Genomic DNA, 6,761 nt, shown 5'->3' with positions numbered 1-6,761 from the left:
AAAAAAAAAAAAAGAAAAAAAAATGATATATTTGCCTGCCCCTAGAGGCACTGCAGGTGTGGCTGCTGTATCACATGCAACAGAGAGGAGAGAGGCTATGTATATTCTCAGTATTCTGACATATGAACATCTGAATGTTCATATTAGTACACTAATATTCCGCCAAAAATGCCAACCTGAGATGACCACCAGTCTCGTGCCAGGTAGGCCTGGATGAACACTCAGGATGGGGAAAAAGCCAGAGACTAGAAGAACCCCACTTGTGACCATGGACCCTAGGCAGGATTGAGACTGAGACAAAGAGATGTCCCTGCAAGGGTCACTCACACAGTCAGGCTAGGTGAGGTACGAGCCTGAGACAACCACCAGACCAGTGTCAGGGTCAGGATAGGCGGCTAGCCTGAGATGACCACAAGTCCATCACTGCGCAAGCCTGGTGTGGGCAGATGTTCCAGCTGCCCTCTGCCCCATGCCATAGTGTATGAGCAGGGCATAGCATTCCTGAGACTACTCCTGAGATGACCCCAGGTACCATTAAGAGGAACAAATAACTGGTAGAGAAATGGAAGAGAAACAGAAGGATGTGGTCACAGTGAAGAAAGGCAGATTTAGAGATCCAAGGACAGTGAAGAACTGATGTAAGTAGCTGCTGATGTAGCCTGAGACCATGGTGAGGTTCTGGCCTGTGATGCCACCGGGGTATCTCTTGGTCTGTTGCCTTGCAGCAGCAGTGATCTATCATCACTAAAGGCTGCACAGATATTTCTGATCTAGGCTGCCCCACCCCCAGGGGACATATTGACCTCTGAAGTTTGTGCAGAACTGGCCTTACCCCTCAACTATGCACTGTGAGAAATCTGGACCAGCTGGCATGAGAGTAGGAGAGCTGAGTCTGACCTAGACTGCAGCAGTAAAGGAGTTACATTCACGTGAGCAGGCCCTGAGGATACAAATGTGGGAGAGTTGTCCTATCACTTATCTCATGTATGATAACATGGGTCAGGGTGAGATATTGATAAGAGTTTGTGATATATTCTTTGTGTGACACAAATACACTAAAAATTTAAAGCATTTTTTAAACTGGTGTTTTTGAAAAGAAATTCTTTAAGAAGTAAGGCAAGAAGGGTCAAAAGTTCAAATAAATAATCAAAATATCTGTATGACATATTCTCTCTTCTACCTGTGTTTGTCTGTCTCTGTCTATTTATTTCTCTTTCTGTCTTTGTCTCTGTTTTTCTTTTTTCTTCATTTACATTTCAAATGTTATCCCCTTTCCCAGTTTCCTCTCTGCAAACCCTGTATTCCATCCCCCCTTACCTGGTTTCTATGATGGTGCTCCCCCACCCATCTACCCACTCCTCCCTTAACCCCCTAGCTTTTCTCTACACTGGAGCATCAAGCATTCACAGGACCAAGTTTTCATTATTCTGGATTTTTTGTTCCAAATGAATTTGAGAACAGGTCTTTCTAACTCTATGAAGAATTAAGTTGGAATTTTAATGGGGATTGTATTAAATCTAGATTGCTTTTGGCAAGATGGCCATTTTTACTACATTAATCCTGCCAATCCATAAGCATGGGAGATATTTCCATCTTCTGAGGTCTTCTTTGGTTTCTTTCTTCAGAGATTTGAAGTTCTTGTCTTACCAATCTTTCACTTGTTTGGTTAGAGTCACACCAAGATATTTTATATTGCTTGTGATTATTGTGATGGGTGTTGTTTCACTAATTTCTTTCTTAGTCCATTAATCCTTTGAGTGTAGGAAGGCTACTGATTTGGTTGAGTTAATTTTATATTCAGCCACTTTGCTGAAGTTGTTTTTCAGCTGTAGGAGTTCTCTGGTGGAATTTTTGTGGTCATGTAAGTATACTATTGTATCATCTGCAAAGAGTTATATTTTGATTTTTGCCTTTCCAATTTGTATCCTTTGAATTTTTTTCTTTCTTCCTTCCTTTCTTCCTTCCTTCTTTCCCTCCTCTCTCTCTCTCTCTCTCTCTCTCTCTCTCTCTCTCTCTCTCTCTCTAATTGCTCTAGCTAGAACTTCAAGTATTATATTGAATAGATAGGGAGAGAATGGGCAGCCTTGTCTAGTCCCTGATTTTAGTTTCTTTCCGTTTAGTTTGATGTTGGGTACTTGTTTATTGTATATTGCCTTTATTATGTTTATGTACAGTAGCCCTGGCTGTCCTAGAACTCACTCTGTAGACCAGGCTGGCCTCGAACTCAGAAATCCACCTGTCTCTGCCTCCCAAGTGCTGGGATTAAAGGCATGTGCCACCATGCCCAGCTTTTCCAAGACTTTTAACATGAAGGGATGTTGAATTTTGTCAAATAATTTTTCAGCATCTAATGTAATGATCATATGATTTTTTTTCCTCTGAGTTTGTTTATATAGTAGATTACATTGATGGATTTTCATATATTGAACCAAATCTGCATTCCTGGGATAAAGCCTACTTGACCATAGTGAATGATCATTTTGATGTGTTCTTAGATTAATTTTTCAAGAATTTTGTTGAGTATTTTTGCATTGATATTCATAAGGAAAATTGGTCTGAAGTTCTTTTTCATTGTTGGACCTTTGGTTTTGACATCAGTGTAACTGTTACTTTATAGAACAAATTGAGTAGTGTTCCTTTTGTTTCTATTTTGTGAAATAGTTTGAAGAGTAATAGTATCAGGATTTCTTTGAAGGTCTGATAGAATTTTGCACTAAACCCTTCTGGCCAGGGCTTTTTATGGTTGGGAGACACTTAAGTCTACTTCTACTACTATAGGGATTTTGAGACTGTTTAGATGGTTTATCTGATCATGAATTAAATTTGGTACCTTGTATCTGCCTAAAAATTGTTCATTTCATACCAATTTTCCAGGTTTGTTGAGTATAGGCTTTTGTAGTAGGATCTGATGCCTTTTTAAAATGTCCTTAGTTTCTGTTGTTATATCTCCCTTTTCATCTCTCAGTTTGTTAATTTGGATGCTGCCTCTGTGCTCTCTGTTTAATATGGCTAAGGGTTTATCTATTTTGTTGATTTTCTCAAAGAATCATCTCCTGGTTTTGTTGATTTTTTTTTTTTTTTTTGGTATAGTTCTATTTGGTTAATTCCAGCCCCGACTTTGATTATTTTCTGCCTTCTACTCATCTTCGGTGTATTTGCTGTTTTCTGTTCTAGAGCTTTCAGGTATGCTGTCAAGCTGCTAGTATATGCTCTCTCCAGTTTCTTTTTGGAGGCACTCAGAGCTGTGAGTTTTCTTTTTACCACTGCTTTCACTGTGCCCCATAGATTTAGTATGATGTGCCTTCATTTTCCTTGAATTCTAAAAAGTCTTTAATTTCTTTCTTTCTTTATTCCTTGACCAAGTTATCACTGCGTAGGGCACTGGTCAGCTTTCATGTGTATATGGGGTTTCTGTTTTGTTGTTGTTGTTTGTTTGTTTTGTTTTGTTATTGAGGACAAGCCTTAGTCCGTGGTGACCTGATCAGATGCATGGGATTATTTCAGTCATCTTGGGTTTTTGTTGAGGCCTGTTTTGTGACCAATTATATGGTCAGTTTTGGAGAAGGTACCATGAGATGTTGAGATGAAGGTATATTCTTTTGTTTTAGGATGAAATATCCTATAGATACCTGTTGAATCCATTTTATTCATAACTTCTGTTAGTTTTACTGTGTCTCTGTTTAGTTTCTGTTTCCATATTCTGTCCATTGATGAAAGTAGGGTGTTGAAGTCTCCTATTATTATTGAGTGAGGTGCAATATGTGCTTTGAACTTTAGTAAAATATATTTATGAATGTGTGTGCCCTTGCATTTGGAGCATAGATGTTCAGAATTGAGAGTTCTTCTTGGTAGATTTTTCCTTTGATGAGTATGAAGTGTACTTCCTTATCTTTTTTTTTTTTTTTTGATAACTTTAGGTTTAAAGTCAATTTTACTTGGTATTATAATAGCTATTCCAGTTTGATTCTTGTGATCATTTACTTTGAAATATTTCCAGCCTTTTACTCTGAGGTAGCATCTGTCTTTGTCACTGAATGTGTGTCCTGTATGCAGCAAAATGCCTTCTGGTTTCCATCTGTACCATGTAGCAATCTGTACCCAAATTTCTCCCGGAAAGAATTGGTCTCCCAAGAGTGCTGACACACAGGCTTACAGGAGAAAAAAGTCAGAGACAGCAAGTCCAGCTAACACCAGAGATAATCTGATTTTGAGAGGCAAGGGAAAGATTTTAAGCAACAGAAACCAAGGCTACCTGACAACACCAGAACCCAGTTCTCCCACCACAGTGAGCCGTGGATACCCCAAAACACCAGAAAAGCAAGACTTTGATTTAAAATCACATCTCATGATGATGATAGAGGACTTTAAGAAGGACATAAGTAACTCCCTTTAAGAAATACAGGAGAACACAGGTAAACAGCTTGAAGCCCTTAATGGGGAAACACAAAAATCCCTTAAATAATTACAGGAAAACACAACCAAACAAGTGAAGGTATTCAACAAAACCATCCAGGATCTAGAAATGGAAATAGAAAAATTAAAAAAAAAAATCACAAAGTGGCACAATCCTGGAGATAGAAAAATTAGAAAAGATATCAGAAGTCTTAGATGCAAATATTACCAACAGAATAAAAGAAAGAGAAAAGAGAATCTCGGAGGCAGAAGATACCTTAGAAAACATTGACATATCAGTCAAAGAAACTGTAAAATGCAAAAAGCTTCTAACCCAAAACATCTAGGAAATCCAGGACACAATGAAAAGGCAAAACTTAAGGATAATAGGTATAGAAGAATTACACAAGATTTCTCTCCAGAGTGTAAAAATCAAGAAAATCCTGGGCAGATGTCCTATAAACCCTAAGAGAACACAAATTCCATCCCAGATTATTATACCCAGCAAAACTCACAATTACATAGACAGGAAAATCAAGATATTCCATGACAAAACCAAATTTACACAATATCTTTCCATGAATCCAGACCTTCAAAGGACAATAGATGGAAAATGCCAACACAAGGAGGGAAAAAGCAAGAAAACAATCTTTCAACAAAACCCAAAGAAGATAGCCACACAAACATAATTCCACCTCTAACAACAAAAATAACAGGAAGAAACAGTCATTATTCCTTTGTATCTCCTAACATCAATGGACTCAATTCTCCAATAAAAAGACATAGACAAACAGACTGGATATGTAAACAGGACCCAGAATTTTGTCTCTTTTTCATCCTCCTCAACAAACAGAGGGTAGCAGAATTAGATCATGTATATTTTAGTTTAGACTATGAAACATTTGAATAATATCCCAAATTTTAAAAGAATTTGTAACCATCAGGACAGAGAATTACTTCATTCCTGTTTTGAAATGCTTAATATGCAGAGGCTGGGATCCGTTCCAGTTGGGGCCAGCCCTGCCATCTTCTGCCTGAACCTGCCAGAGGCTGCCAAGGACCCTAGATTACTCTCCACACCCACAGGACCTTGGGAACACCTCAGGATCATGGGTGAGTGGAACGCAATATCATCTCCAAAGAATTGCGGAGGATCTTGTGCCAGCAGGAACAGGGACAAAGGAACCCCACCCGACAAGAGACTGGGAACCGTTCAGGTCGGGGACAGCCTTGTCATCTTCTGCCTGAACCCAGCAGAGGCACCAAGAACCCCAGAGGACTCTCCATGCCTCAGGACCTTGGGATCACCTCGGGATCACCTCAGGATCACAGGTGAGTGGAACACAGCATCATCTCCAAAGAATTGAGGAGGGTATTGTGCCAGCAGGAATAGGGACAAATGAACCCTACCCAACCAGAGGCTGGGATTCTTTCCAGTCGGGGCCAGCCCTGCTATCTTCTGCATGAACCCTGCCAAGGGCATAGAGGGCCCCAGAGGACTCTCCATGCTGCAGGACCCCTAGCACAACCAGGACCTCATGATCACTGAAGAGAATGTGGGTGACAGAAGCAACAGAGCTTCTTGGACAGGGTTCCATTGGGCCTTCATCCTCAGCCAGGAGGACGAGCTGAGACCCAGAACCCTGGGCACATTCCTTGCCAGAGGAGAGTTGGCTTACAGGGAGCACTCTGACCCCAGGACTCAGGAGGTGGTTCAGAGCTCCAGACTTCTGGACACCTACCCTTCAAGAGAAGAGCTTGCCTTCAGAGAGTGCTCTGACCACTGGGAATCAGGTGAGAGTTGGACTCACAGGAGTGGTGACAGAGGTTAAGAGAATCAGAGGAGGTTCAAACTCCAGCCAGAGACAGCTTGAACATTAACAAGAGAGATTACCAGATGGCAAAAGGAAAAGATAAGAATCTTGCTAACAGAAACCATGAATACTGGGCATCATCATAACCCAGTACACACACCACAGCGTGTCCTGGATACCCTAACACACCTGAAAAGCAAGACTCAGATTTTAAATCATATCTCATGATGGTGGTAGAAGATTTTAAGAAGGGCATTAATAACTCACTTAAAGAAATACAGGAGAACAATGATAAACAGGTAGAAGACCTTAAAGAGAAAACACAAAAATCTCTCAAGGAATTACAGGAAAACACTGCTAAACAGATAGAAGACCTTAAAGAGGAAACACAAAATCCCTTAAAGAACTACAGACAAACACTGCTAAACAGGTACAAGTCCTTAAAGAAGAAACAAAAGAAATCCCTTAAAGAATTACAGGAAAACATAAACAAATAAATGATGGAATTGAACAAAACCATCCAAGATCTAAAAAGGGAAGTAGAAACAAGAAAAC

General features: G+C 40.0%; 1 pseudogene; it reads left to right on the top strand.

Annotated features, from left to right (window-relative positions):
* Positions 1 to 34: 34 nt before the first annotated feature.
* LOC115063958 lies at positions 35 to 153 on the top strand (annotated as a pseudogene).
* Positions 154 to 6,761: the final 6,608 nt, after the last annotated feature.

This window comes from Mus pahari, chromosome 4, assembly GCF_900095145.1.
Source record: "Mus pahari chromosome 4, PAHARI_EIJ_v1.1, whole genome shotgun sequence".
In the NCBI taxonomy this organism is placed as follows: Eukaryota; Metazoa; Chordata; class Mammalia; order Rodentia; family Muridae; genus Mus; species Mus pahari.
This window is presented reverse-complemented; position numbering and strand designations above follow the sequence as displayed.